This window comes from Triticum dicoccoides, chromosome 5B (genome assembly GCF_002162155.2).
Source record: "Triticum dicoccoides isolate Atlit2015 ecotype Zavitan chromosome 5B, WEW_v2.0, whole genome shotgun sequence".
NCBI classification, from domain to species: Eukaryota; Viridiplantae; Streptophyta; class Magnoliopsida; order Poales; family Poaceae; genus Triticum; species Triticum dicoccoides.
This window is the reverse complement of record NC_041389.1, coordinates 407,415,269-407,424,793: the sequence shown is the minus strand read 5'-3', so window position 1 is coordinate 407,424,793 and position 9,525 is coordinate 407,415,269. Positions and strand designations below refer to the sequence as shown.

The following is a 9,525-nucleotide window of genomic DNA, read 5'->3' as shown; positions in this document are numbered from 1 at the left end:
CCATGCTGTGATGGTCACCTTCCATGGCATGGGAATATTTTCTTGGTTGTTGGCTCTTATCTAGCCTTCTAGGGTGTCTTATGAAATGCGAGCATTGGAACCTGAGCATTTGTTCAGGTTGAGAGGAACCTGTGCAGGTTGAAACTGGAAGAAAGGGGACAATGCTCTCGGAAGACCTCAACAGGGAACACAGACACATTGCTCAGGTGCCAAATTGTCGGTCAGGCTACCTTGATACTCCTTGGATTACAGTATTACACTGATAGATCGTTGATTTAGACTTGGAACCTGAGCAAAATTAGAATACATTACATAATAAGCTTACAATTGCATTGCTGCTGCACTGGCATGCAGGTAGCAGGGATGACTGTCAACATTCATACATACTCCCTCCGTCCCAAAATAAGTGTCTCAACTTTGTACTAGCTCTAGTACAAATTTGTACTAAGCTCAAGACACTTATTTTGGGACGGAGGGAGTACTACACAGGCAAATACACACATGACAACAAAAGATGACCAGGCAAATACACACGAGACTGAGGACCTGAATAAGGCTGACTTAACATGGCGCTACAAACCATTGCCTGGTGTTCCATGAGGTGTAAAATCTGGAGTTGTTTGGACTTCTGAACACGGGCTTGTGAGTTCTCTGGACATCTCTATCTCTTGTTGGCAGGCGTAGCTATCTGAATCATCTGGTACAGTTAACTGCATATTGTGGGACGGGTTAGAATCTGCAGTCGTCTCAATCTGACATGTGATGTTCCTTATCTTGTACCTCTTGTAGAGAAACATCACGAGAGCTATCAAAAGGGCAGAAGTTGAAGCAACTCCTGTGAGCAGGAAGAGTCCTGAAAAGTTTTTGAAGTTTAGACTGCTTGAGCCGATGGTGGTGCCGTCATTCTGACAGGCATGTTGGTCTCCTATCCATTTCATTTCTATCAGAATGATAGTATCTCCCTCTGTTATGCTGAGGATTGCCCTTGAGAAGTCCTCGACCAGAGGGGAACGCTTGGGGAATGCCTACCCAAGTAAACATATTCAATATTATACAAACTAAGTAAGTAATAGGAATTCAAAAATTATTTTCCATACGAAAATGGACACAAATAACATGGTACATATTTACAGTTTCTGCAAACCAGTGCCTCTGGATTGAAGTGTTTCCTTTTTCTTTTTGAGCAAGATTCTCCCTCTGTTATGCTGAGGATTGCCCTTGAGAAGTCCTCGACCAGAGGGGAACGCTTGGGGAATGCCTACCCAAGTAAACATATTCAATATTATACAAACTAAGTAAGTAATAGGAATTCAAAAATTATTTTCCATACGAAAATGGACACAAATAACATGGTACATATTTACAGTTTCTGCAAACCAGTGCCTCTGGATTGAAGTGTTTCCTTTTTCTTTTTGAGCAAGATGTAGTTTCAAGTTTTGGTCGATCGAAGCTGTCAACCTGATACTAGCTGTGATATGCCACTCCGCTGCCTATATTTCTTTGTGTATGTAATTTGGCGTCTTTGGTCAATACCATTTTTTATTCTAGAACTAAATATATGGTTTTCACTGCATATGCTTCTCGTCCAGTGTACCTATATGTTCAAATGTGCACTGCATAGTGCGTGAACCTTACATCACTGGCCAATAGTGTTTGTTACTACAACTAACAGTATGACTTAAATGTTTTTGGAAGTACTAAGAAATAAGAATGATGATCTCCATACCAGGCATTATCTTGTTAGACTGCATTGGTTTGTTATCATCTTGGGTCTTAGCACTGTTCATTGGTCATGCAGCATGTATTCATGTTTTGGTAAGTATGTTCTTTTACGAGTTAGTCCCTTTTCTATGTCTGAGTAGCTTTCAAGCATAATTTTCCTAGTCTTTTTATACTTAACACTTTAGAGGTATGTAATGTGCAAAAATTATCTGGTATAGCTAACTTACAAAGCCAAAACCTTCAGACTTGTAAATTGGTCCGACCATTGTATAACCTTTGCAATGCTTAGAGAGGAATATTTTGATGTATGGAACTTCATCTATGACGGCAGCAATACCACCATTTTTGCTCCCTTTACAGAGTGCATCATCAAAATCGTCTGGATTACTGTATGCCTTGATCTTTCTTCTGTCAAAACCAATTTGTTCTAATAGGTCCCCTAAGAAAGAGCCATTTTTGTACCCTACATATTCCCATTTCTTAAGGAGTTCATGGACATCAGTTACTGTGGGTTGAAGCTGTTGCACAGTAAGCATTGATGATAAATTGGCTGTATAACTTGATGTAATAACGAGGAGAACAAAAACCCATACAATGATAACCAATCTAGACAAAATACTTTCCACCCTCTCCTCTGCAAAATGGTAAACAACCGTCTATCAGCAACTTTAAATGGAACACAAATACTGAATTGATTCTTAGCATGACAGCATCCTTCATTTTCTTAATACAAAATCAAACAATTATGAAAATAAATCGAGTACATTTCACACAACACTAGGTAACTCATCATTAGTAACACAAACCAATTAGGAAAATTGACCTAATACCATCAAGTGCTACTTCGCCAAAATAAAATTCCGATATTTGCAGCGCCAGGTACATATATAATGTATGAACTCAAAGTTACTAATCTCTCTCTCTCTCGTATTTTCTTCCCTCCTGACCCCCAGCATACCATGTGCATGCTGCTGTTGTTCCTACCCTAACTACCTGGATCATGGCTCTGGAACTGTGAGGCTATAGACCAAAGCCTCCAGTCTGTCACAGCTGTGCGTTATGTTCTGCAGTTCTGAACTTCCGGTACAGGACACGAAAATATATAACCTAATTATGTACTGATTCCTGCTCACTCTATACACTATATAAAGTTCAGTTTTTTCTTTTGAAACAAGAACTTTGCCAGTATGAATTTCCTAACAGAGAGAAGTCTGCACTGCCTCCCTCAGTTCTTGATGAGGTTAAAGTTACAACCCTCCCAACTTCTGTCTTTAAACTACGAACTCCAACTGTGGTTGACTGCGGTTTTGTCCTACGTGTCTGCCACCTCAACTTCTATCAAATCCCCTTCACGTCAACACGACACAGCAAACTACAGAACTGATGTTTTCTTGAAACGTTGTTCCGTTTGGCTGAATTTAAACAGTATATTAAGGGGATCGTCTATTCATCTTTAATTTTCTGTAATTGTTTCACATTTTTCTGGACAGTTTGAGTTATGATTTTTGTTGCTTCAAATCTTGTGTCAAAATTTAGACTACCCAGAAAAATATAAATAATTATCTAAAATCAAAGATGGTCCTCTGACTCTACTTTTCAGATTTCATCCCAAAGTGAGCAACAATTTAGGACAAAACCAGTCATGAAGTTTTTTTTTTTTTGCTTCAGATTTTGACTCAAAATTGAAACTTCTCAGAAAAAAACTGAAAGATGATCTCCTGACTTTCTCTCTTTCCCCTGAAACACCCTCTTTACCGAAAAAGGGTTTCCCCCCGCTTTGTATTTCAAAGCACCAACACTGAGAACAGAGATCGCTGTGGCGAGCAGCACAACACACCAAAAGAAAAGGAAGAAGAAACAAATGCCAGCTACGGCAGCTCGGCAAAGCACGGATGACCCGCCACCGCGGCGCCCACCGGATAAAAACCACCACAGACCGAGGTTCCTAACCGCCGCGTACCAAGCAGCACCTCCAAGAAGGAATGCGACGCCGACGACGCTGCTACCCGGACGAGTCCTAGGGTTTCCCCCGGCACGCGGAGGGAGGTGGGGGGTGAATACCACCGACACCCTCCAGGAAGGAATGGTGGCACCCGCAGGTGTCACCGCGTCGGGGCCGAAGCCGGCAGGGATTTCTCCCGCATTCCCAGACCCAACCGCCCAACCGGATGAAACCAACCCGCCAAACCGTCGCCCACCCCCATGCGCCAACGCAGAAACGCCGCCACCAACGCCGCCTCGCTACGAACACCACCACGAGGCCAAGAGGACCGGAGAGAAGCGCACCACAACGGGAGCAGCAACACCGACGCCGAGCGGGAGGGAACCACCTCCACCGCCGTCGTGCGGGAGGCCCATGCCTCCGGCACCGTCGCGGTAGCCGTCCGGACATGGCCGCGGGGCATGCCGGGCCACCCCCGGCCCAGCCAGGCCCGCAGCGGGCCCGTTAAGCCCCGCCGGCCACGATGCAGCAGGTCGGCATCGGCGCCGCCAGCACCCAGCCACTCGTCGCGACTCCCCCGCCTCCCAGAAGCCACGCCGGGAGACGATCCCCGCCGCCGGCCCGTCCAAACCCAGAGGGGCCCGAAGGGCCCCGATCTGGGCCGAGTGGACGACACCAGATCGCACCGCCGCGCCGCCCCACCGCCAACGGCGGCGCCGCCGCCCAGCTGTCCGCCTGCGTCGCGCCACGGAGCCCCGCCGCCAAGCCAGACCATCGCCGCCGAAGAGCACCCCCCGGAGCAGCTCCGCCCACGCCGGAGAGCGACCGAGAGGGGAAGGGCAGGGAGGCCGCCGCCACCAGCAGCCCCGGGGCCAGGCCGGCCGCGGGAGCCGGCGACGGCGGCGGGAGGGAGGGAGGAAGGGGGTGGCTGGAGGGAGGAGGAGGGACGCGCGGCCGGTCGCCCGCGGGGGGGGCGACGCGGTCCGAAACACCCTCTTTGAGATTATATATGCAATATTCTGTATAGAAGTAAGAAATTATCATATGGTAACATCGTCACTTACTATCAACAAAGAAGGGGAAATATATTGCTATTCCAAGCTGGCGGGAAATGGAACCAGTCAGTTCAGCGTTATCGATTCGTCGCTCCAATAGCCAGATGGCAGCCCCTGTGAATATGAAGAATACAATGCTTCCAAACCACAAGTCAGCAGTTAATGGCTTCAAGAAGATCCATGTATCCTTGGTCGTTCCATCCTTGACTGGCACAATCATTGCTATCCCAGATTCAGTGTAAGGTAATGTGAAATCTGCATAGGAAGTTCTGTTGTACCTGATAGTTATATCCCCGATTGCAACTTGGTACACCTGCAAGCATGTCATTTCGTGTTGCATACCCATGTTTCTTTAAACCAGTGATCACTTGATCAGTATACTCTATAATGCTCCTTAATCTCCAAAAAGGTTATGCATTTTTCAAGGCTTGTGGAAAACATTAGTGAACAGCAAGCATGCAACAGTTATAACAATCAATTCTACTATAATCTTAGAAGAAACACTAGTAGAATGGGAAATACCAAGGCGCACTTGATTGCTCCACCACTGTATATGAAAATTTATTTTAAAAAATAACAGAAAAAATATATTTTTTGTCTTCTTTACTGAGAATACAGTTCTTGGTATTTTTTCACGAAACTTCACACGGGAATAGATTGGGCACCCAGGTTTGACATCCCAAAATCCCAGTTTTTTTTTAATTTTTCCTGTATTTTTTAAAATTTAATGTTCATATAGGGGGGTGGAGCACCCAGGTGCTCCAAATCCTCTTCCGAAATAATGCCTTATTTTCTGACATAGTTGGCTCTTGTGCCCATCTATCTTATACTTGTACCAATCAGCATTCAGTATGACTAACTAGTGGAAAACGTTGCCTACAAAAGACAAAATAAGTGTGCAAAATTGCTAAAATATGATTAAATTGTACAAGTAGGAATAGATGCAGACAATTTTGCAAAAAACTACAATATAGTAAATTTAGTAAAATATTTTGTGCAATAAAGAGAGCATGCCTATTTCTGCAATAACGTTATCGATAGTGTGAGAACCAAAATTTCTTACCCCAAGATTAACTTGGTAGACAAAAATACAAAATCATTATAGCTCCCATGGCTTACTCCTTGTGCATTATGAAATGCTACATATTCATAAGGGATTGCATACGGGAGTCGCTTTAACACCTCTTCAAATACGTCAATTGCATATCCAGTGGCAATTATTGCATTGGTTAGTGGATCCCTTTCAACCTTCATAAGCTCAGGATACCCACTTGTCAGTACACCTACTCGGAGCTTCTTTCCATTGGTAGGAATTTGCCACCCACGGCAGATACTTCTCCTGGCCAAACCACTTGAGTCAGATTAGGCATAGAGTTTAGGTATGTGTGTTCTGATCCATTTTGATTCAAATTCTCTACTATTCCATGCTTTGCTGTCCAGAAACCTATTCCTTTCGTCTCTCTTCTAACCACATTAATTATCTGGAATATGGAAGAATGAAGCTGCCTGCTCCTAAGGTCAAAATCACCACTAAGCCTCTGAACTTATGCTGTAGGATTGCATCAGAAGTTTGGGACCAATTGTAGAAATACCCAAAGTTCCAAGACACGTTGAGTTTTTTATGTGTTGCTGCTTCTGAAATATTGCATTGTCCATGCTTACCTTTTCTGCTGCTTGTGCCAAGGCCCAAATAGTATCATAACCCCAGAGCCCAAAAATGCTTAGTTGCAATGGTGGGTCATCCTGGTTGTCTTGCCTGTACCTCACATTCCATCTCTTAGTAAAGTCATCAAGTTCCTTCGATTTAGGCACATGGAATCTCACACCCAGTGCACCATCCATTGCATCAAGAACCGAAGAGTTCAGCGAGTCAACAACATTTGCAATCCCATCTGTCAAAATCCACACATAGGCTCCACTCATCATTCCTAACTCTTTGGCCTTTGTGAAGAGAATGGAGCCAAAGCCAAAGGCCGATGACATGTGCACAATGTAGACTCTTGTTGGCATTGTCATTAGTTTGTATAGTTCTTGCTCAACTTGGTCACTGCTTGCTGATCGAGAGATTGCACTGCGGTATGGTATAGAAGCTCCGAACTCTTGGATGGCATCAACCAGGTAGGGTATGATGCACCTGCCATAGTCTGTGTCCTCATAGATGGGCACTACTTCCTTCCAGCCGTATGCCTTAATGAGAGCAGCAAGGCTATTAACTTGAGCAACATCACTTAGAGTTGCACGCAAAAAAATATGGCACATCGGCAGATGAAAGGGTGGGATTCGTTGCTGTGAAGGAGATAACTGGGACTTGACTGTTGTTCCCAATATCAGACACAAAAGTAGCCTCTGAAGATTTTTGTGGACCAATGATGGCCCGTACATAGTAACTTTGCAGCAGGTCAACAGCTGTGCAAATGTGCAATTGAGTCAAGAAAAAATATATTTACAGAACATATGTGTAGATTCTGGTTGCAGCTAAGATATCTCGTGCATGTACATTAGGCAACCTCTGATGTTATAACTGAAGAATATGACGACTTGGGCTATATGATCATTTCTTAAGGTACTGATGGTTTCTGACTTTTGAGGGGCATAAGTATATCAAGGAATCAAGTCCATAGGGAAATTCCAAAATTGCCTACTTTTATTTTTGCGCAAATTCACGAAGTCATCTTTTTGGGAGTAGTATATTTAAAAAAAAACTTAATTTGTTTCAGACTTGCAGTGGCAATAGAAAACAATCACAATACATTTGTAGAAGTCGTATACTGAATGAATTAAGGAAAATTATAGTTTCAGTGCTTCTTTGGTTTGCTTCTCTCTACATAAATCTATGTTTTGTAGTTTTATGAGGAAATCAGCAAAAGTTCCTAAATGTTTTTTATTTTAGTATCATGATGCACAACAAAATAAGAACAGCACAGGATTTCGCTTCATCACAGATACCAAGTTTAACAGGTCCTTTCTTATGTTTCATAGCTTCTTTTAGTACAAAATTCGGTGACGGATAACAATTCTCAAAATGTGATATGTACCTTGTGATGCAGCTCGCATATTGTCTCCGTTGGAATCCCTGATGTGGAGAACTAGCTTTATTGTATAATTCCTGTGGACTGCATAGAAATCTTCCATAGCCATCAACATGCTGGTACGTGCCATTTTGCCCACCAAAGACTTCAGATGGAGGATCACTCCGACATCGAGTATACCCGCTCTACTCTGGGTAACATTTTGAGCAACAGTGAGAATGAGGAACGGCAAGAACAACACCAACAAGGTGGCCCTTGCCGCGCCGTCCATCTCTTGAGCTGTTTCTACAGGAACAGGGTGGTGTAGGGCCAATGCAGTCTCTTATAGCAATGGTTATGTTCATTGCACCGGGGCAGGAACAATAATTGGCGTTATTCTAACCAAGTCAAATGACATTTCAGATTGGTCAGCTCAGAGCTATAATGCCAACTGTCTGTCTGCACCATCTTTTTCTTTTGGAAGATTCTACCGTTCTATATGTATGTATAAAGTGGATGACACCTGTACTTCGAAGCGATGGCTCGGCAAGTTCGAGGGAAGTTTCTGTGTCAAACCCATGAAGAATGACGTTGGTAAATTCGTTCATCCGTTGAATCTTCTCAATTCAAGACTTTGATCCTTAAGGAATGGGATTTTGACAAGTCAAGGAGCTCACCTTCCTCAGCTTATACTCTTCCATGCTCGTGTTGTGTGGTGAAAGGTTTATTTTTGAAAAGTGCAAGCTGCAATTTTCATCAAACAGAAGTTGCACTTTCCAGTTTTAGAGTTGATCAGAAGATAAGAAATATGCCCCCTCTAGGTGCTTAGGTCACTGTACTTAATTGATTATTCTCGAGGAAATGGAGGAACAAGTTAGTCAATGGCTATTGAGTAGTGGCATATTGCTACGTTGAGTACGGATTATATTCATATTCAAATACTCTCTTTTTAATCCCTGAAAAAAAAAACTCTTTTTAAGAACGCGAGGGGTAACAGATTCATGCATCCTGAAAAATGGTACTGCTGGAAATAACTTCCTATCGTTGCAATTATTTTTTATTGGTAGGAGCAGAAGTCAAGTCATGTCAGTGCAATATTTGCTGGTGGCTAAGATTCTGTTATACATTTGAGAATCAGATGTTGATAGTAGAAGACTTGAGGCCTCTAAGATAATTGGCCTTCTGATTAGTTTATGTAGCTGTTGGTTCGTCATCATAGATTGTGGCCTGACGACCCTTCGAATAAGAATATTGCAAATCAGATGGAATCATGGAAAGTATACGCTGAAAACAACAATAATCCTATAAGACCGAGTCTAAATTCAAACTTTGCTCACCAAGCTGGACCCACCTAATTAATGGCCAGGTGACACGTGTCTGGCATGAATTTCGAAGCAACTCAAGGCCTTCTTCCTGCGAGACTTGACGATGGCCCGTCTGACCAACCCCAGTTCTCGTCAACTTGGCGCCTGACCAGGACGGGACCTCGGCGCCGGCATGCTCAGTACGACTGAGCACAACCTTGCGATCAAAGAGAGGCCTGTCACTAGAGAGCGATTTTTTTTCAAAACTATTATTTTTTATAGCAAATTCGGAAACTATAGTACCCAATGCAAAAAAAAAAAAAAAAAACAAAACTATGACCCCGTCGGCCTCGTGTGGGCCGAAGAGGGTGTTTTCGGTCCGCACTTGGCCGAAAAGAGCTTTTCGTCCAGCAGTGGACCGAAGAAGGGCTCATCTGGGCCGAAGAGGTGGCATCGGTGGCGGGCCAGCCGAAAATAGTAGCTTCGGCCTACTC

At 43.7% G+C, this 9,525-nt stretch overlaps 1 pseudogene; it reads right to left on the bottom strand.

Annotated features, from left to right (window-relative positions):
- Nucleotides 1-302: 302 nt before the first annotated feature.
- On the bottom strand, nucleotides 303-8,019 carry LOC119305607 (annotated as a pseudogene).
- Nucleotides 8,020-9,525: the final 1,506 nt, after the last annotated feature.